The following is a 22195-nucleotide window of genomic DNA, read 5'->3' on the forward strand; positions in this document are numbered from 1 at the left end:
AGAGCAGTGACCATTTGTGCCACTGTTTCAATTGTGATTCTTCTGGTGGCTTATGTGGGATGTAAGCTATTAAGAAACAGGTCATTGCCTCTTGCACCTGCTAGTGAACCCCAGACTATAATTGAGCCCACCTCAAGCTATAATCTCTTAGGAAAGAATTCATGTGAACCTTTGAGTATCAATCTTGCTACATTTGAGCGTGCACTACTGAGGGTCACCGTAGATGTTCTTAAAGCTACCAATAATTTTAGTGGTGCACGGATCCTAGGCCATGGTGACAATGGGACTGTCTATGGAACAACACTCCCTAAAGGATGGAGAGTTGCAATCAAGAGGCTTCATTGTGGCCACCCGTATATTGAAAACAAATCGTAAAAACCTGATAGGTAGCAATGAAATGCTTCCTAGATCATCCCACACTACCGTAGCAATCCGAGTGTGGACCAAGATGTCATTTGGAGGCAAATTCAAAGTTTTAATTAGTGGCATTATCCTAAATAGAAAATGGTAAATAGTCGGTCACCTCATGTTTAGTCATTGTTTGGACTAAATGGCTCACTAAATGGATAACGACCGATTAAATAGAAATGGCATACCACTATTTAGAGTTTACATGGTGTTTGCATGGGCTAAATGATCATTTAGAGATAAATAGTGTTAATTAGTAATGGATTATCCTTTGCCTTACCATATGCTCCAACCAGGAAGCACGCTACAAGTTCTTGAATTCTATGATAGAGAAAGAACTTGCTCAAATCAAAACTTACCAAGGTAACTTTACTGTTCACAAATGAAGCCACAACTTGATGAAGGTGTGAAAACTTATCCATAACAACCCTGCATAACCACTAAGTATATCAATTGAGAAATGTGCTAACACCTCAAGCACTAGGAGTAAACGAAACATGAGAGGATACCCCTCCCCCAAGTTCATCCACCTCCGACAATGCACCTTTATCTCCGTTCAGGACCTCCCAAATGGAGCTAGTCTCTTTCAACCACTTACCATCAGCAAAGACAACCACGCACAACAACAATGGACTTCCATTAATTTGATTTCTTCCCTTGCAGAGGTGAACTTGAACCTTTCACAATTTTTTGCAGCACACTACATGCTTGGGTGCTCATCGAGCAACTCTTAGCCTTGTAAGAGGCTTCACCTCCAAAGTTAACAAATCCTTTCACGAAGTGTTTGATGAATCCCACAAGTGCTCTCAAGGGGTAGGATTTGCTCTTCTTGTGTTCACATACCTCGAATATCTCAAACCAACACATTTTTGGGTCGACCCAGTGACCCAAAATATTTTGAACTTGCATCCCTAGCCGCTACGTACGATGGATATAAGCACACACAAAGGCGGTCTTGTTTCGGTGCTGTAAACTAGCAGCAACTTATTATAACGCAAAGGATTACACCACCATGTCCATGCCCACCTGGGTGGACAACATGTATGTATGCACGGCAATCCCTCTTCAAAGCGAATGCCATCCCAGACGCCAAGAGACGTGCCGCCTGACGCGACGCGCTTCCGATCCATGTGAACGACACACACATCGGAGCTCTGCATGCCCACAGTCGCGCAGGGGCTCGGTTATGCACACAGACACAGCTAGCTAGCTAACAGCCTGAATAAGCTACACTAAGCGCTAATTAAAAGAGTTACTACTAACACAAAGCTTTGTTTCTGTTTGGCTTGGTGCCTTATTATTCTCTGCCCTAGCGCATGCATGCGGCCCATCTGCCGAGTTGTCCGCTTCAGATGGTGCTGTGAAAGCTGAAATAGTTGTAGGGGTGTAGTATGCTCCAAGCTCATCTCCAACAAAGACAGGCTGCAAATCAAAACTCACAAATGATAAGTATACACTGCTGTCCAAGGTAGTATAGGTTACAGTTTAAGCACCAATCTTTGTATGAAAATTTGAAGGTACAGGTTTCTAACACTCGAACAATCCAAAGATCTAAGCTTATGCAATTGGATATTTTGAACATGCTGCAGACTGCATTTATATATCAAGGTTAATATGTTTTAAACTTTTGTTATATATACGTTATTGTTAGCTAGCATTGTAAAACCACAGAAAGACAGAAGAGAACTGAATCAGGTAAAAGGTTGCATGAGTTTAGAGTGTTTAGAACTGGTAATAACTTATATGAAGCACTTAATAAACAAAACAAAAACATACCAGTAGGCACCAGTGCATGCCCAGATCATGGCTGCGCCACAAATTGCTGGAGGTTGTGAGATTCATGTTTCATCAGCTGGACCATCTTGAGTCCCTTCACCACCTCCACCATGGTCGGCCTCTTCGATGGCTCGTCGGCAGTGCAATCCTGAGCAATGGCAAGCACACGAACCATCTGTTCATGCCACAGACCTGAAACGGGCAGGCATGGATCAAACAACTCACCCTCCCGACCGCGTGCAATCATCCACCGCACCCAGTCGACAAGGTTCCCACCGCCTTCTTCCACCTCTTTCCCTGTAGGTGGCCGTCCAGTGAGCACCTCCAGCATGACTACGCCAAAGCTGTAGACATCTCCCCTCGCGGTAGATTCCATAACCAGCGCATATTCTGGGGGAATGTAACCAAGCGTGCCAGAGACGGTGGTGCTAACATGGGTGTCATAGGCACTGATTATCCTTGCAAGGCCAAAGTCAGAGATCCTCGGCTCCATGTTCTCATCCAATAGAATGTTGCTTGACTTCATGTCCCGATGGATGATATGGGGCACAAAGCCATGGTGGAGGAACATGAGTCCATTAGCAGAACCGAGGCAGATCCTGAGACGTTCACGCCATCCAATTGTTTCAGGTGTATTTTCATGGTTCCTCAGCCACGTCTCAAGGCTCCCATGATGCATGTATTCATAGATCAGGAAACGCTCATCACCACGAGCGCAGTAGCCAACTAGGGGAACAAGGTTATGATGCTTCACCTTTCCAATGGTCTCCATCTCAGCAAGGAATTGACGGTCACCAAGGAACTGGTAGCTACCATGAAGCCTCTTGATAGCGACCCTCTGTCCTTCAGGGAATGCTGCTTCATAGACAGTCCCAAACCCACCATGGCCTATGATGTGCACCTCGCTAAAATTATTGGTAGCTTTCAGGATATCATCCATGGTAACCCTCAGCAGCCCATGCTCAAATGTAGAAAGATTGATGCTCAGAGGTTCCCTTGACTTTTTTCCTAGGAGCTCTTTACTGGAGGTTGGCTCAAGCTCAATTGTAGCCTTGGATTCACTGGCAGATACAAGAGGTAATGACCTGTTTGTCAACATCATCCATGTCACAAAAACCACAAGAAGAACCACAATGAGAATGGCGCCACTAATGATCAGTGTTATTACAACTCCATGAGGTATATGAACCTCCACATGATTGGTACTGGTACTATTAGCAGCACAAATGCCTGATGCTGCACAATCTGAGAAGCTACGCATGCCAATAATTTTACCAGAGAAATCGACAAACGTAATGTTAGATAGATTGCACATACCACAAGGGATGGCACCACTGAAATCATTCTTTGAGACATCAAGGTAGTGCAAACTGAGATTGGACAGTGCTGCTGGCAAGCTCCCGTTGAGGCTATTGTTGTGGATATCAAGAGAAGACAAATGTGCAAAATTTAAGATAGATCCATCTAGGCTCCCTGAGAAATGGTTACTGCTTGCATTGAACAAGATCAGTTGGCTCGATGATCCTTCAAACCCAGTACAAGATGACGGGATTTTACCAGAGAGGTTGTTGTTACTGACATCCAGAAGGTTCAGGGTCTTGCTGCATAGTAGAGATTGGGGTAGGGTAGCCCCAAATGCATTACAGGACAAGTTTAGAACCACAATGTTGGGAAGGATGCGACCTATCTCAGCAGGAATATTGCCAGTGAGGTGGTTATTAGACAGAAAAAGGCCTTGCAGATTGACCAATGGTGTGGACCAAGGAAGCATAGGTCCAACCAATTCATTAAAAGAGAGATCAACGGTCATAAGATTCTTCAGCTCAGCCAGCTCCACAGGAATAGATTCATTCAGCAAGTTAACTTGCAGGTGTAGCTCCTCCAGAATAACACAATTCTTGATTCCTGGTGGGATACGATCAGTCAACCGGTTGTATGACAGATCAAGTAAGCCATGATATTGAACATACTCTGATTCAGGGTGAGATGGATTCGTGAATCCCCCACATATCTCAGCAGGAATGGAACCAGAGAGTTGGTTGTGAGACAAAACCAAGCCAGTGAGTGAAGTCAATTGAGATATGGATCTCGAGATGGTTCCGTTCAGATTATTAGAGCTCAGGTTTAGCTTGACTAGGTTTCTGCAGTTGAAGAGCTCTTGCGGGATGTTCCCAGATAGTCTATTCCCATCAAGACAAATTTCATTCAAATTCTTTAGAGCACCTATCGCCGGCGGGATTGGTCCTTCCAAGCAGTTACTGCTCATCCGCAACCTCTGCAAGCCGCGGAGCTCACCAATGCTCTCAGGAATACAACCAGTGAGCTTATTATAGCTGAGATCTATCTCCAAAATTGTTGATGAATTAAACAACTTGGCAGGCAAGACTCCTGTAAAATTGTTGTAGCGCAATTGCAGAATTGTGAGCGGTAACTCAGCCAAGTATTCTGGTATCTCACCATCGAAATGGTTGCCTTGCAAATTCAGTTGAGTAAGGTTCCTGCACCTCATAAATGTCTCCTTGATACTCCCTGTCAGATTGTTAAAATTCAAGTCGAGTGACTGAAGCGAGTTGGCTTGACATATGCCAGGAGGTATAGAACCATTGAACTTGTTATTTCCCAGTCTTATAGATACAACATTTCCCCAGTTTTGAATCCAATCAGCAATATGACCTGACAGATTGTTACCTTCCACCTCAAAACGGACAATAGCTTCTAAACCTGCAAGTTCTTTGGGCATACAACCAGTGAAGGCATTGAAGGACAGACGCAGGTGAGTAAGCTTCTTGCAGTTACCAAGTTCTTTTGGTATGCTGCCTATGAGCTTTGCTCTCATTGCAACCAGGACAGTCAGATTTCCCAGCTCACCAATAGATGCTGGGAGTTCCGAATTGAAGTTGTTATCTGATATATCAAATTCCTGTAGGCTTTTAAGACCACCAATTGACCAAGGGATGGTGCCTGATAAGTTGCATTTAGAGAGAATGAGTTTTCTTAGCTTCTTCAGGTTACCAATCTCCTTTGGAATGCTTCCAGTGAAATTGTTGGACCCCAGAACCAAGCTCTCTAGATTTTCCAGGCGAGAAATCTCCTTAGGTATTGGCCCCGCCAAAAAATTTGAAGATAATTCAAGTGTCAGCAGGTTCAACAATGTGCTTATTCCTGGAAGTATTGATCCAGTGAGCTGATTCTTGCTTGCATCAAGGTAGAAGAGCTGAGACAGGTTGCCTAATGCTTCTGGTATTGATCCATTGAAGCAGTTCTGGTGAAAGTCCAGGACCTCTAGGTCCTTCAGACTGCCCATCTCTTGAGGAAGTTGTCCAGAGATGTTGTTCTTGGATATGGTTAACTTAGCGAGTTGCTGAAGCTTAGCAATGGCAGGGATCAATTGTCCAGACAAGCTGTTTCTCTCTAACAGTATTTCTTTCAGCATCTTCAAATCATATAATGCGTAAGGCACGATCCCAGTAAGCTGGTTGCTGCTCAAGTCCAGGTACTGGAGATGCGTCAAATTTCCCAAGGCTTCTGGAATCTCACCGAATAAATCACACCTACTTAAGTTGAGACGAACAAGTGACTGGAATGCCGTGATGCATAATGGGAAAGGAACATGGAGCGGCATATATGACAAATCAATGGCTGCAACAGCATTGTCCACACAAGTGATATGTGACCACATGCATGGAGGAGTTTCTGTATCGAACCAGTCCCAAAGGAATTGCTTTGATTCAACGAGTTCATCCTTCAGAGCATATAGATTCTTTATATCAGATCCAGCAAAAGCAGTGACGAAGCAGGCAAATAGGATGAACAAGCTGAATGTATCCTGCCAAAAGGAAAGAAAATGTTAAAACAAAAGTTGTGGATGTTCAGGTGGTCTCGAAATAATTGTGCAGGTAACACAGTTCTGAAAAATATCAATGCCGCCAACCAATGAAGAACACATGCATGCTGAGCCTCGTGCGAAGCAGGGTATATATGATTCGTGGTTTGAGAAAGGAGCTTTGATGGGCTGGTATAGACATGCTAAATTAGTAGAGTAACGGACAACCATTCTACTCTGCAACTTTACCAAGGAGATAAAAAAGGAAAGGAAAAGTTTGCTTATGACCGAGGACCACTCAACTGTAAAATCGGTGTTTTAACCCGCCAAATTTGCCGACGTGATCGGCGCCGCAGCACCAGCACCGACTTGCCCGCGACGTCGCATCGACGAAGCAGGCCACACCCCGCGCCTCTCTCTGTTCCACATCCACCCCCAATTTCACCTCGACACCGCTAGAAAGGACCCATGAAGGCGGGGAGGCAGCACAACGGGGCAGTCGCTGAGCTGGGGAAGGGCAGTGTAATGGATGGGACGGCGCAAGAGAAGCTGCAGCTGTGGCCGCCGGAGGCCGGAGCGGCGCGGCAGCGGCGACTAGGTTCCACAGCGGCATGGCGTAACTCGTCGCGTTTGGCCTTGGCCCCCTATCTATCCTGCCGTTTGGCAGTTTGGCACTTCGGCTATGGATTGGTTTTCTTTCTGAAAGGTCTATGGAGTGATTTTTACCCAGATTTTTTTTCTGGAGGAGCGATGGTGGTAGGAAACAGAAAAAAGACATTTGAACGACATTAACAAAGTCGGTGCATATTTGTGTCACAGCGAGCTATAATAACTGTTACCGTGTTATATATCAGGCAAAAGTATCACCTCTAAGCCCGTTTGGAACCTAGAGATTTTTTAAAAATCATACATAAATTTCACGGGAAAAATGCACAAACGAAAACATTTTCCCGCAATCCAAACATGCCCTTATTTTTTGCTTGCACAAATGTTCTTTGCAACTCAAAATTTACATGAAGGTATATTTACCTATACATACTTTTGTTGTGATTGTTGTGTATTTTTGGAAGCTCAAATTTTTACATGAAGGTATACTTTTTATCTATACATCCATACTTCCACTACTAAAAAAAATAACCGAGGCGTTTGGCAAAGAGGCTCGGAGGCGGGCAGGCTTTTGAACCGCCTCGGTTAATGCTTGGGATTAACCGAGGCGATCGAGGCAACCATAACTAACTGCCTCGCAAAATCGATTTCCTGAGGCGGTCCTAAAATCTATTTACGGAGGCCTAAAAATGCATCCATTTTCGGAGGCGGGCTACTTATAAGACCCACCTCCCTTAATGTACTTGAGCTCGCTCACAATCCATATTGGCACATCTTGGCCCAACAGCTGGGTCATAGCCCATCTCTAATCCCTCACCCATCTCTCTCTCACACAACGCCTCCCCTCCCTCCCCCGAGCGGTTCTCGAGCGCCTCCGTCTCCCGTGCCTCCCACCATCTCCCTCACCCTCACCCGAGTGGGTCTGGAGGCCGAGGGGACGAGTACGCGGGCGCGGCGGCCAGGCGGCGCGGCCTCGCGGGCACGGCGGCCCGGCCTCGCCCCTCCTCCGCGATGGCGCCCCTCCTCCCCACATAGCCGATCTTTTGGTGGAGCGGCCGGATCTGGCCGCCTGTGCTCCCCCAGCAGCAGATCTGCTTCTGGAGGCGCGGATCCGGTGGTGGAGCAGCCAGATTTGGCCGCCCATGCTCACCCGGCGGTGGATCTGGTTCTGGAGGTGTAGATCCGGTGGTGGTGCGACCGGATCCGGTAGCGGAGGCGTGGCGCGGGGTCGGCCCTTCTCCGGCGGTGGCGGGTGCTGAAATCCAACGAGCATGAGTGGCGGCACGCACATCCAGCGGGCGGCGGCCCGTGGATGGGCTCGCTGGGCCTGTCCACGGGTTTTCATTTTTTTATTTGATTAACCGAGGCGGGCGACCAACCGCCTCCGTTAAGGCCGGATTAACCGTGGCCTTTTCGCGGAGGCGGATGGGATGCCCGCCTCGGTTACTCATTTTTGTCCGCCTCGGTTAAGTTTTTCTGTAGTAGTGTTCTGTTATCATTGTTGCGTATTTTGGAAGCGTTGTTGTGGTTGCGAACATGGCGGATCTATATAGGGCGTTGCAGGTGTAGGCACATCCAGGCTCAACTCAAGCCAAAATCAACTATCGCTCTCGTTTTTCCAATATATATTTCAACTAGCAGCTATAGTTATATAGTGTTGCATCCACTTTTTTTTTCTCTAGCTCCGCCCCTAGGAACACGGTCGCAATAACAAGGGAGATGTTCTCTTAATGAAGTACCACTACAAGCACTTCTCTGGATCCTAAACATAAGCGATAACATCTAGTATTATGCTATAGCTAGTCATATCTACGAAGATATGTCATCATAAATAAAAATACTACATAGAAGTGTTCTATGCGATTCGTACAATACAAGATACTTGGATATGGGTGCTTAATTAGGGGGGAAATGCTACTACACCATTAACCACTTGTAAAAAAAACGTTAATCCTTCCAAAGCAATTGGTGCTTAAATAACTTAATACATTACTAACATTCTTAAGCATCTTATCATATGCAAATGACATAGAGCAAAAATTCTTCTTTTAAAGACCCCATTGTACATGCTTATAAGGAATCTAACATTATGAACTTGACGTTCTCAACCTAAATAAAGTTTTTAGATGTTGACTATCAAAACTGAAAAGTTAACTTCGGATAAATCCAGACATATTTATATTTATAATCACAAAAAAAAATAAAGCAATAGTTGTCAACTTATTAACTAAATATGAACAGCCAAACAATCAAGGAAGTATGTTAAACTCAATACCTTGAGAGCCATGATTGTCTCCTCTGAGCGTAACAGCAACTCGAACTTCAGTAGTAGGATATCAGCAACGAACTTCAATAGTACTCACAATGGTGTACCACAAGTGTAGGATGGTAGAATGGTGTACCGCAAGATGGTCCTGTAGTAATAAAGGGAAAAGATAGTGCATTTATGAGTGGTAAATCTTTGCTAATAAAATAAGTAAGGTAATCAAAGCTACACAATTCTACCATTACAAATCTGTTGATAAACACCACACTCCAATAATCCATAACAATACAAATGAACGAAAATCAACACATCCAACATCTAGGCGTACGGATCAACAAAAAGAGTAGTTTCCACTAGGGAGAGAAACACAATAAACTACCTAAAATTCGGATATCTAGACTTGTAAGATAATCAAAGCTCCGCGATTTTACCATTACAAAAGAGGTAATAAGGATCCGCACGTACCGTCGTCCGTTACAACACAAATGAACTGAAAAAACCGCACGTTCAGAACTCTTTCGGAACACCGGATTTTCACGGAAATCATGTAGGGATCTCATATGATTCAATTCAATTTTACAAATTCAGAAAACTTTCCTACGTTCCAAAAGAGGCCTCGGCGAAGGCATAACTTGGATTATTCAAAAAGCTCTCCGAGTGAAAGAAAATGACACTATGACACTACACTAACCCATAACAATACAAATGAATGAAAATCCGCACATCCAAAATATAGGCGTTGGATCAACAAAAAGAGCAGTTTCCACAAGGGATAGGAACACAATAAACTACATAAACCTCGGATATCTAGAAATGTAAGATAATCAAAGCTCCACGATTTTACCATTACAAAAGAGGTAATAAAGATCCGCACGTACAGTCGCCCGTTACGACACAAATGAACTGAAAAAAACACGCGTTCAAAACTCTTTTGGAACGCGAGATTTTCACAGAAACCATGCAGGAATTTTACAGGATTTAGTTCAATTTTTACAGATTCTGGAAACTTTCCTACGTTCCAAAAGAGGCCTCGGCGAAGGCATAACTTGGATTATTCAAAAAGCTCTCCGAGTGAAAGAAAATGACACTATAACATTACACTAACCCATAACAATACAAATGAATGAAAATCCGCACATCCAAAATATAGGCGTATGGATCGACAAAAAGAGCAGTTTCCACGAGGGATAGGAATACAATAAACTACCTAAACCTCGGATATCTAGAAATGTAAGATAATCAAAGCTCCACAATTTTACCATTACAAAAGAGGTAATAAAGATCCGCACGTATGGTCGCCGTTACGACACAAATGAACTGAAAAAAAAAACGCACGTTTAAAACTCTTTTGGAACGCGAGATTTTCACAGAAACCATGCAGGAATTTTACAGGATTTAGTTCAATTTTTACAGATTCAGGAAACTTTTTGCATTCCAAAAGAGTTTTCTGTGAAAGCATAACTTGGATTATTCAATGCTCCCCAAGTGAAAGAAACACATCAAACCTAGCCAAAGCTCCATGATTCTACCGCCACAAAAGAGGTCATAAGCATCACCATATCGTAGCATATTACACTACGAATGAACAGAAAAAAAACACATGTCTTGGAAAATCTTGGATCGAACAGGAGAGGTAACGTGTGTTCTTATAGAAAGGTAGTAGCGTGCATGCTATGGCGCAATGGAAAAAAGAAGAAGGAAAGAACACCGTGCAACAGATCTAGATAGCTAGACTGCGAAACCTCCCTCCAACGGATCCGAGGATCCAACAGAGTGGCACCTCAGATATCTCTAGCTAAAAGTACTAGCTAGCAATAACCAAAGCTTGATCCCTTGCATGCATCTGTAACCTCGTGCAAGTAGTTCATGTACAACGATTACACTGGCTGTGTGTGCATCGTCGTTAGATCGCTGAGGCGTCCATTCTAGTATTTTTTTTTAAAAAAAAACGTGTAGAATTGTCTCCGCAGTTTTCCAACGTTCGTTCACACTACATGTTCATCGACCGGATTTTCACTCCAAAACGAGAAAAAGACCATGTTCCTACGTACACAGTGCAACACTACTGAAGCAAGAAGAGCAGCGCAGCACAATACCAGGAAATGGAATGGGCGGCGGGATGATGACCTCTCTCTCTTCTCTCCCTTGGTCGTCAGCCTCTGTCTCACCGGCGTCGGTGAAGCAGAGAGCGAGGGGAGAACGGAGGAGTGAGGAGAGCGCAGGGATTTTCTTTTTATAGCAAAAGGAGAGCGCAGGGATTGAACTCCTGGTTTTGCTGTGTATTTATATGGGCCCTCCCCTCCCCCACCACCACCCCATTTATCCTTTTTTGTTGTTGCTGGGAAGTTTCGTTCGACTTTCCTTTTTTGAGAATTTCGTTCGACTTTCATGGAAATACTTTAATTTGGATAATTTCCCATGTATTTGTTTTGGGACAATTTCTCGCCTGTTTTTAGTGGGTTGTAGTTTATTCTTTCAAAAATCATTTCATTACTATAATGTTTTTACTAATAGTCACAAAATCATAATCGATAGAAAGCGTGTTTAATATTACTACAAGTCTACAATGTTTTGTTAATTGTCACAAAATCATAATCATTAGAAGCGTCAAAGCACGTTTAATATTCGTACAATGTTTTATTAATAGTCACAAAGACATAATCGTTAGAAAGCGCGTTTAGTATTACTACAATGTTTTGTCAATAGTCACAAAATCGTAATCGTAGTCACAAATCCAGTAGTAGCAATTTTGTGGCACATAATTCACATATTTTTTATACGGTCAAAGCACAATTTTGGGTGGTCAAATTGTGCCCACCAAAAAGTGGAGGGAGTGCTCATTTTTGGCAATACATTCATTATGCCATAAACAACTGCTACTATAACTGGTGGAATTAATTGTAGTTCTTCAATAAGCACCTAGTATGAAAGAAAGGAAAGAGTTAATTGTTTGCCTTTTTTTCTCAAGACCACAAGAATAATGCAGGCTCTTTGAAATTTGACTATGCTTTTTGTGATGATACCTATAGAGAGGAGCGATCATGCCAAAGATGGCCAATGGCATAGACCGGTACAATAGGCTGCATGGAAGAAAAGACCGTCAATCGGTGCCCCTCAACCCTAATCACGAGAGTAAGGAGGGTCAAGTAAATTAATCAAGGTGATGATAATAAGAAAACTATAAGAAGGAATGAATATTTACCTTTAGTGGGTAAATATAACAAGAATAATAGGTCCCCATATTTAGCATGTGCGACCACTAGCACTCTTTCAAAAAAACAAGAATAAAAGAACTAAAATGTTTCCCTATTTTTAAAAATACTTTGTGGAAGAAAATATATTTTTGAAAAGTTTATCCAAAAAACCTTTTAAGGAAATGTTTTAGCAAAAAAAAATAAAAGAAATTTTGGGCATAGTTTGAGGAATAAAAGCAAAAAAAAACAATATGTGGAAACATCATTGTTAGCCACCTACGGTGGTGCACTCCTGCTTACCCTTGCCATGTTGAGCACATGCTCCACTACACCGAGATCATCCAAACCAGCCACTCGCCGTGCGGAGCTCTCTATCGTAGATGCATCAAGGTCCTTCCGCATCTCGTCATTGAGATCTTGTTGTCTCCTCTGTCGAGATGTTGCCTCTCCCACCCCCATCTAGCTTGCAACCTTTGGCTTGGGGATGCGCAGTGCCCCACTGCGCTTGCAATGCCTTCCACCTCTTCAACATAAGTTGTGCCCCAACCGGTGATGGCTACATCATACTTGTCACTATCTTGAACTATGTCTCCCTCTTCAACTTGGAGATCTTGCATTGCCTCGCCATGCCCCCCCCCCTCTCTGCTAGCCACGCTAGGACCATGGAAGAGAATGTGGTCGTGGTGCTGTTTATAGAGCATGATGCGATGAATGAGGGGTAGTGAATGGTGTTTGGGAACAAGGAGAAATATAATGTCAAGTAGTACCGGCTTCACATTGCCAGCGGTGTAGGAAGTTTCGCAGAAGAGGGTAGTGGATCAAGGGTCCGAGATCTATGCGAAAAGCAAGGGAGCGTTTCAGGGACAATGTTTTTCTCCATATTGAGAGGCTACTCACAAGTGTCAATGAGATATTCACCAATAGACGTGATGGGGTTGTAACCTTATTGACACTTCACAATATTATCATACTTATCCCACCGTATGTGGCCACATTTGCCCATTTTGACTGCCTTGAACTCATCCCCACGCAATAATTGCACTGTTTCTAGCTCATGAACACGAGTATCTCATGTGCTGCATTATTAGTAGGCGCTCTCTTTTGTTCATTGTGTTTTCCTATAGGAAATGTCAGTTGTCGCTCTATTGCTAAGTAATTTTGCATGTACATATATGGGATAACTTCTACCATCCATTTTAGTGAGACTAGTTTGCTTATCCAAAATAAACCTTTTTACTATAAATTGTTACTATAATATTTCATAAATAGTTGCAAAATCATAATCTTTAGAAAGTTCTTTGAGATGACAATCTACTTGTGTCGATTTTGTGCTACATAATTCATGTATATTAATTATTAAAATAATTGTTTGTGAGAGAATAATTTTGGATAGTCCAATTGTGCCCATTGAAAACTGGTGAGAGTATCATATTTTCGAAGTACATTCATTGACATAAATACTTTCTACACCACTTGGTGGATTTGAACATTAGGGAAAGTAGAGAATTAATTATTTGCATTTTTAATACCAAATGGATGTAACTCTTTAAAATTTTCCTCTTCACTAGGCCTTGTTTGGCAAGGTCCCCTTTCTACATTATAGGAGTACAAGTGGCAACCTAGCTCTTAGTTCATAGTTTGGGGTTGCGTTGGAAATCTGGTTGGAGAACTAGGGAGAGCTCTCAAAATTGGGCCTTAGCAAAGATAGATATTGTAGTGTTAAAGGTTGGGTAAAGATCACCAACCATTGTGGCCCTTATCATGAGGGTGTAGAGGAGGGCCAAGTGAATCGATAGAAGTTGAAAGTGCATCTAGGCCCCCTTGTGGGTTTTGGTGGTTGAATGACAAAATAATTAAAGGACTAATGAGTTTGATGAGTTTTTTAATAGATTTCATTGGAAATGATCATATCAAACTTGGGGTATTGATCAAATGAAGAAGAAGCAAGCATATTTGATAAGACAAAATGATACAAAGAAAAATGGTTTGGTCTCAATAGTGGCTTGCTTTACATGAACAGAGAGAATGATAGTTGATTGGTGTTGGTCATAGTCGAAGAATGAATGAAAAAAATGAACAAGTAAAGAAATGGCAAGCCAAAGTGCATAGAGGAGAAGAGACATGGACTTATGCATATATGTGATCTCATTATGTTGGCTTACATCTACATAGTGAACAAAGAATCTTGACAAACATAAGATGGATATATCAAAAGGGACATGCTTGTTGATGGATATCAAATGAAGTCTCAAATGTGTGAAGCTCGGTTAAGTTGTGCAATACTAAATCAACATAAGTATTATTGAGAAGGAAGTTCATGGAAGCAATCTAGTTCAAGCAGAAGACAACAATGCAAATGAAGATGGATTTAAATGTATGCTTTTTGTTGGTTCAAATCATCATGTGGCTTGAGGTGGCTTGATGAAAGGTCCTTGTTTGGTTTTGGTAATTGAGTGACAACCTAGGTGGACTAATTATGTTTAATGTGAGATACACAGATGATTAGTCCATAGGTATATGTGTGTGAGCAACATATGCCATGGTGGTGAAAATGGCTCTGAGATATTGCAAAGCTCACACATGTGATGAAGGAGCTCATTGCATATGAGACATGACATTGAGTCATGTGACTAAGGTGGAGAAGATCAAGACATAACTTGGCTCGATGGACTGGTTGTAAGTGTGAAGGGCAAGTTGAATGATGACTTAGCGCTGATGGACCGAAGCAACGGTGAAAAGCAAGTGAAGTCAAGATCGATGAACCAATATGGTCACGTGATGATATGGAGTGGATCATATCATTGTTGATCATGTTGGTGCATATGTTGCATCAACATTGGAGGAGATGGAATGGAATGCGCAAGGCAAAGATATAACCTAGGGCATTTCATTTCACCGGTCAAAGGTTGTGTAGAGAAGTGCATGACCGGGTTTAGGATAGATGGACATACTATCAAGAGAGGCAAACTTGTTTGCATATCGGTCATCTAGTGCCACTCGAGTGATCTAACTTTGCATCATTGCTAGGATCGAGTGGCATGGTGAATTGAGTGACTAATCCTTTAGTAAAATGTTTGTGAAAAGCTAACACACGTGCATAAGTTGGTGATCACTTGGTGGTGTTAGCACATTTGCAAAGGAGAAGTCGAAAGGTGAAGAAAGGAGATGAAACCGGGCTCGGGGTGCTGCCCTGGGGGCACCGCCACCCCCTATCCTGTGCACCGCCACCCCTGTGGCGGTACTCGGCTGGACAAGGCCGAGAAGGAGGAGTTGGGGTGGCACCGTCCTACATTGGTGGTGGCACCGCCCTCCTGTGTCCAGTGACCATTTAGACGTGGCCGAGAGCAACGTGGTCTGGGGCTGGCACTGCCAGTGGCGGTGTGCACCGCCTTGGACACGACGGTGCACCACCGGGGGCACCACCACCCTATCCGGTGGCACCATCGCTTTTCGGCAGAGAGTAGAGGAAGGCAAAGGGGTCACTGCCTGGGCATCGCCGTGCCTAGGGCGGTGCACCGCCCTATTTTTCCCAAGAGTGGGGACTTCGCGGAGTTGGCCTGGGTGGTCACCGCCACCCCTAGGGCGGTGCCACTACCACCAGCCGTTGGAATTCAACCGTTGGGAGGGGTATCGCCGTGTCCGGTGCCAGGCACCGCCGTGTCCAGTGCCCTCGCAGAAACCAGCAACTTTGCTCCAACGGCTCTATTTGGCTTGGGGGCTATAAATAGAGGTGGAGCTCGGGCATTTGGCTGGTTGAGCACCCTTTGGGACTGAGTGTCCATGCTTGGGGAGTGCTTGGGAGCCCTCTAACTCACTTGTGCTTGCAAGAGTGTGATCCGATTGCGAGTGAGTGTGATTCTAGTGCGTTGCATCGTGAGGTTGCATCAAGTGGCACTAAGTAATCGAGTTGCAAGCCGGTGGTGCTTGTTACTCTTGGAGGTTGCCACCTCTTAGATGGCTTGGTGGCTTGCGACTCTGTTGAAGCACGCGAGAAGATTGTGCGGTGCTTCGGAGGAGGATTTGTGAGGGGGATTGTGCTCACCCCATGGGGATCGCGAAGATTAACTGTAGTAGAGCGTGTCATTGACCTACCCTCACTTTCGGGGTAGGTTCTTGCGGTGCCCAACGTGTGGGCTTGGCGGGTGATGCCAATTAGCCGCCGAACCACCAAGTGAGCGGTCGACACAACGAGGACGTAGCTTGGTGGTCACTAAGTGAACCTCGGGAGAAAATCACCGTGTCAACATTGTCTTCATCATCTTCTCAGTGGTTTGCACTCCGCTCAACACAAGCTTGTATTTATATTTCATATATTGTGCTTGTGTAGTTGCTCTTGTAATTAGTTAGCTTGTATAGCTTGCTAGTTACCTTCTTACTTGTGTAGCATAGAAGTAGCTCCCTTGCGTGGCTAATTTGGTTTTAGTAACCTTGTTAGTCACATTGCTTGGTTTGTGTAGCTAAGTAATTTGCGTTCTCTAATTTGGCTTGTATAGCCTTGCTATTGAGCATTGCTAGTAAGCTTAGGAGATTTGTGCTTTTGCTTACTAGTTGTGTAGGAGCTCCCTCTGTTGCTTGAGTACTAGTTGCATAGGTTTGTGTGACCTTGCTAACTAGAATTGTTTAGGTGAGCTCTAGTTAGGCCGACACCTTTGTTGCCTAATTAGGATATTTATAAGGTGCTTGTGAACTTAGATAGAGGGGTGTAGTCTTGGCTAGACCGATATTTTTTATTCCATATTTATCTCGGTTAGCCGACGCGTCTAATTTTAGAAAGGACTATTCATCCCCCTCTAGTCCGCCATCTCGACCCTACACTTGATAGGGTGAAGATAGCAAGAAAATGGCCTCGAAGGACTAAGCAAGGGTGAAGGAAAAGCGATGGCTTGGGCGTTGGAGGACCATGGCTATGGTGAAGAAAAGAGAGTACTTGCATTGAGTCTGGCACAAGTCAAGTTATGGGAAGTCATATCTTGAGGAGAATCAAATCTTTATTGAATCATGTGAAGAAGTGAATTGATGTCATTAAGTCGCATGCTCAAGGTGGTATTGCTCAAATGATAAAGATAAACTTGTTAATGATAAAGATAAACTTGTTGCGACTTGTGAAGATGAAATGATAAGAAATGACATGTGAATAATTGAAGATTCAAGTGGTGGACATATACATATTCTCTTTATCTTGAGCATATGTATGTTGTGCTATTGAGAGGGATGCAACATGAGTAGTTTAATAAGTATCAAATGCTCAAACTAACCGAACCTCGAGTGCTAACATGAGAGGAACACATGGAACAACACTTATATTTGTTGGTCTTGGGGCTTGTTCTTGGTTGGGTTGGATATCCCTTTGAATAAGCTTTCCGGAAAGTCCAAGATTATCGAAATTGTAGTTTGAAGCTAAAAGTTATGGCGTTTTTTCATAGAGTGGTCTATGCTGATTTTTGTGGTGTCGGAAGTTCTGATGCAGAAAACAGTATAACATCTAGTTTCTAATGGCTAGTGTTGTTCTATTGAGAAGTTTTGATGTTTTTGTCTGAAGTTCTGACGTTTGACAGACATAACAACTAGTTCATGAGTGTGGGGTATTTATATCCCCTCCCCCCTCATTTAGAGGGGTTGTTGTTGCCTCCCGTGCCCATATGTCTGAACCAAAAGCTTCTCTACCTCTCCCCACTCCCTCTTTGTGAGAATCCAGGTGATATCTTGTGAGTTAGGTTGAGAGGGTGAGAAATTGGGAGTTTGTGAGCACAATAAAGCAATCCAAATCCTTGAACACTTGCTGAGCTTCATCAATCATTTTTTAAGCATTTATCACTCTTGGAGCTTGGCTCTCAGATGACTAGGAGTCGGCGGCGAGCGCCCAAGGTTGTGGAGTGTAGTGGGTAGTTTATGAAAGTCGCGATCTCGTCTCCACAAGGGAAGAGATCAGATTAGTGGATCGAGGAAAGCGGCCGAAAGAAACCTGGGTAGAGTGCACCTTAGAGTGGTCACTCAAGGCTCCCTCAATGGGGACATAGGGCTCAAGTGCGAGCCCGAACTTTGGTGAATAAATCCTTGTCTCCTTCGTGTTTTGAATTGCAATATTTGTGTTTATCTTGATCTACTTGGTTGTGTGTGTTTGCGAGTGCAAGTGCTCTGTGGACTTGCTATTGGACATCTCCAAACGCATATCTTCAAGTTTGGTTTGAGCTAAAACTCTTAGGCGTACTTTCATTTCAGATCATTCTATATAGGTCAGAAGTTTCGATAGGAACTTTAGACGACCATCGAAAGTTCTGACCCCTGTCGGAACTTCAGATGGTGATTTGATCCGCTGCGAAGTTTTGTTTTTTGTTAAAATGTTAGAATCATCTATTTATCCTCCTTTAGACAACATCAATATCCTTTCAGAAGTGATGGGAAGAAGTGTCAGAAGGAAGGAATATTTATGAAGTGGCATTTAGTATAGGGCCCCGCTATTCGGTGCACTAGCGATTGCTATCACACATCTCCGAACAAGGGCCTTTGGATTATGCTTTTCGTGCACATGGAAAACACATCTCCCAACAAGGGGCTTTGGATTATGCTTTTCGTGCGCATGGAAAATGGGTACTTTTACTTAGAGGAAAAAAACGGATAGAAGCATTTTCCATTTTTGGGAAAAGCTCTTCAAAAAGAAGTTTTATAAACATTTTGGGAAAGGTTGAGGAAAGGAAATATCTAGACCTAGTCATGGGCTACTTGACCTGCTGAATCTAATCCGATCTGTCTAAAAATACTTGACCCAGACGACATGTCAGTTGGGTGCGGGCCATCAATTTTGGACTAAAGCAAAGTGGGGTCAGGTGCGGGCCGACCTGATGTCCGAACAAAAATTGCAAAAGAATCCTTAGTTGTCCCTTTGCTAGAAGCACAATAGAGGTCTATCACTGTGTAGCACACCATTAAGACCAATAGCAGCGATATAAACGCCCTCCCATCTACTCCTATTGACCTAACACAGCATCTACCCTTTTTCCATTGCAGCAACCACCTACGAATCAATGCACAGGATCAAGCATTCGACTGCTCATCTCTAGCCTACTTTGTTTTTCCACTTCCGAGTTCTCTTTTGTGTCTTCGATCCTCTAGCTACCAAATTGTATATGTGATTGCATGAACCTATCATGGAATTGAAGTAACTCTCTCTTGCTTGTGTCGATTTGGTAATTGGGTATCCAAGACCATGATATATAATTGGTATCTAGAGTCTACCAATTTGACCACCAAATGTTTTCTAATTGAATCGTACCATGGTTAAGGTGGCTAATCGTTTCGCTTCAATGGTGAGGATGGAGGTTGCACCAAATGATTAAGATGTTCAAATTTAAGTGGACTAAGTGGAACGGACTTTGACAAAGTGGAGAAACAAATACTTTATGATGAAACAGAGGCTATAAGGACGTAGAATGTAAATATTTCTATCCTTATAAATTTGATTTGGTTATACTACTTGTGAAGTGTAGTAAAGTATGAAAATTTGTACTGGATATGTGTAGGACATATATCTCTAAGGGCAAAATTTATTAATAACGTCCCCATCTATTTCTATGATGAGATGAAATTCGTCTTTCAGGATAAGCATGCAACCAATTTAACTGTTCGTTAGGCATCATATGATCTTCCTTCCATTTAGGATGGAGATTTAATTAGTAATAAAAATGTAAAACATTGTGTTGATCTTGATTTGCAGTAGGATTCAGACGAAGACGAGGACAATAATGAGGGAAGCTGATCTAGCAAGCATCCTACTGTTGTGTGCTGGCAAGACTGAAAAAGTAAAGAGGACTAAGCATGATAATGTGTGATCAAAGAGGTGACTCATGTATTTTGCGTGATATGACATACATCATGTGTTTCAGTGATGCGAGTATCCAAATGAAGAATTATTCAAGACAATTGATGCCATGGAGGAATACCCATTATTTGTTGGACTTGAGTAACAAGAGTAGTTAGCGAATAATGAGAAGACTGCTGGTTTGTTGAAGGGAAGGCCATCAAGGAGTATGCTCGCAGATGTGCTAAAAATTATCCATCTTCGATATGAATTTCTCTGCATCTTTGAGGGTGCCAATCCCAACATAAATGACCTGCTGCGTGCCTTTAGCGATGAACACCACTTGTGGTGTCTTGCGGGTGCACGGAAGCTTGATGCCTTAGGTCCAGCTCTAGCGACAGGGTAGGTAGGCGGTCAGAGTGTTGGTCAGGTCTCACCCAAAGTGTGTGTTTTTATTGGTTAGAAAAACTTTGTTTCAGGATTCTCCTACGGCTCGGTCCGGAGTAAGGGGTATAATTGTATGGGACCGTTTTTTTCTCTCTTAATACAATGATACGCAGCTCTCCTGAGTATTCAAGAAAAAAAATTCTTTTAGATCCAATTCTGCAGTAAGTATACACTTCGTATGCTTTTGATGATGTGAGTAGGAAAAATACTGGATCCATAGTGAGCTTATAAGTCCTCGTTAGTGATTGTGTTGAAAACTTGAAATAGGTATGTTTGAATATCTTTCTTAAGCCGAAAATATCCTGTAATCTCTGCAAATTACTTGAAACTAACCATTACTACTTCGAATTTTACGCAAGTATTCAGAATTTGATCATCATGCGCTTGTATTAGTTTGTTTCTACATATAAATGCTAATTATTATATACATATTTTGCCTGAAAAAGCAAATGAAAATCAATAAATTTTAATCACAGGATGTTAACGTGGCAAAACAAACAAGCATTGGCTCGCTGGTGTAAGCAAAGTAAGGCCAAGTGAGGCTGGTGGTGGAATCCAGCACGTTCGCAATTTCGCATATGTTGTCATATTGTTTACTTTTCTCATTTGTATAAAACAATTTTATGGAATACAATTATGTTACTAGTTTATTTAAACAAAATTGAGTCTTCCCAACATTATAATCCGTCCGGTCTATTGCCGCTTAGGGCACTACCAACACGGGCATATAACATCATTAGCCTATAATAAAAAGTTTAAGTCCACAGGGATGAAGAGAGTGAGTGAGGAGACTACCATCTACCGAGCCTCAGTTTATTCTTACCCTGTCACTTTGCTGCTTTTGAAGAGCCAAAAAGATGGACATGTGGATGCTTTTTCCTTGCTTTGATTTAGCGAAGTGAGTTCTATCTCGCCACAGCGCTGGTTTCAGTGTGTGCTTATGTTGTGCATCAGACAGGCTATTGAGGCTTTGACGATCTGTGACCCTACTAAGGTCGTGTCCCACGCTCCATCCTGTATGTATACCCCGGCATCCACGTTTGCATCCAGCGTCCACATCAGCTTGAGTGTTAGCTTCGCAGCATGTCAGAAGCGCTTGCAAAAGATGCGGCTGCTTGGTCTAACAAAAGGTTAGAGCCGCCGTTCCAACACGCGTTGTGCGCTTGTGGCAGGAAAAAGGACTCTACCGCGCGCATCAAAAAGTTACAGTGCATATGACAGAGCAACATTGCGCTGGTCACCGCACAACCAATTAATGTATATATCTGCGCTGGGGCATTTGATGCTTAGTCTATGTGGATCTTTCTTTTACGTGACACTGTTAGCTTGCATTGCTGCCCTAAGATTATATCCAACAGAAGGAATCTAAAATAGAGACCCATACTATGGTTTAGGTCACGTAAAGTAAAAATATCGCACACCCAAAACTTTCAATCTCCAACAGCGCTAAGCTTCCTACGGCCGGATCCACCGACACCGCCACGGCGTCCACGGCCGCCCCGGTCTTCGCGCCCCTCCCCCCTGTGCCGCGGCCGACCCGCTCGATCTCCGGCAACGACGCCTCCAGGCCTCTCCGTCGCCCCGGCCTGTCCTCCGCGCAGCGGACTCGCGGCCACACCAGCCGGTCCTACGCGCCACACGGTGCGGCGCCGCCTCGCCCTCTCGCAACCCCGGCCACAGCCCGCTCCCACCACGGACCCGTCCCAGCCCCGGCCAGAGTTCCTCTTTCCCTTGGGCGGGCGTGTGGGAGCTCCGCTGCTGCCGCCTCGGTCGAGCGCGCGGGAGCGCCTCCCTCCCTCCGGCGTTCCCTCCCTGCGAGCGCCGACGAGCGCTGGGCGAGCGCCAGCGAGCACCTCTGCCCCCACACGACGCTGCTCATC

General features: G+C 43.7%; 1 pseudogene; it reads right to left on the reverse strand.

The window, feature by feature from the left end:
• Positions 1-939: 939 nt before the first annotated feature.
• Positions 940-6659, reverse strand: LOC136475961 (leucine-rich repeat receptor protein kinase MSP1-like; annotated as a pseudogene).
• Positions 6660-22195: the final 15536 nt, after the last annotated feature.

The sequence above is a fragment of the Miscanthus floridulus genome, chromosome 8 (genome assembly GCF_019320115.1).
Source record: "Miscanthus floridulus cultivar M001 chromosome 8, ASM1932011v1, whole genome shotgun sequence".
NCBI classification, from domain to species: Eukaryota; Viridiplantae; Streptophyta; class Magnoliopsida; order Poales; family Poaceae; genus Miscanthus; species Miscanthus floridulus.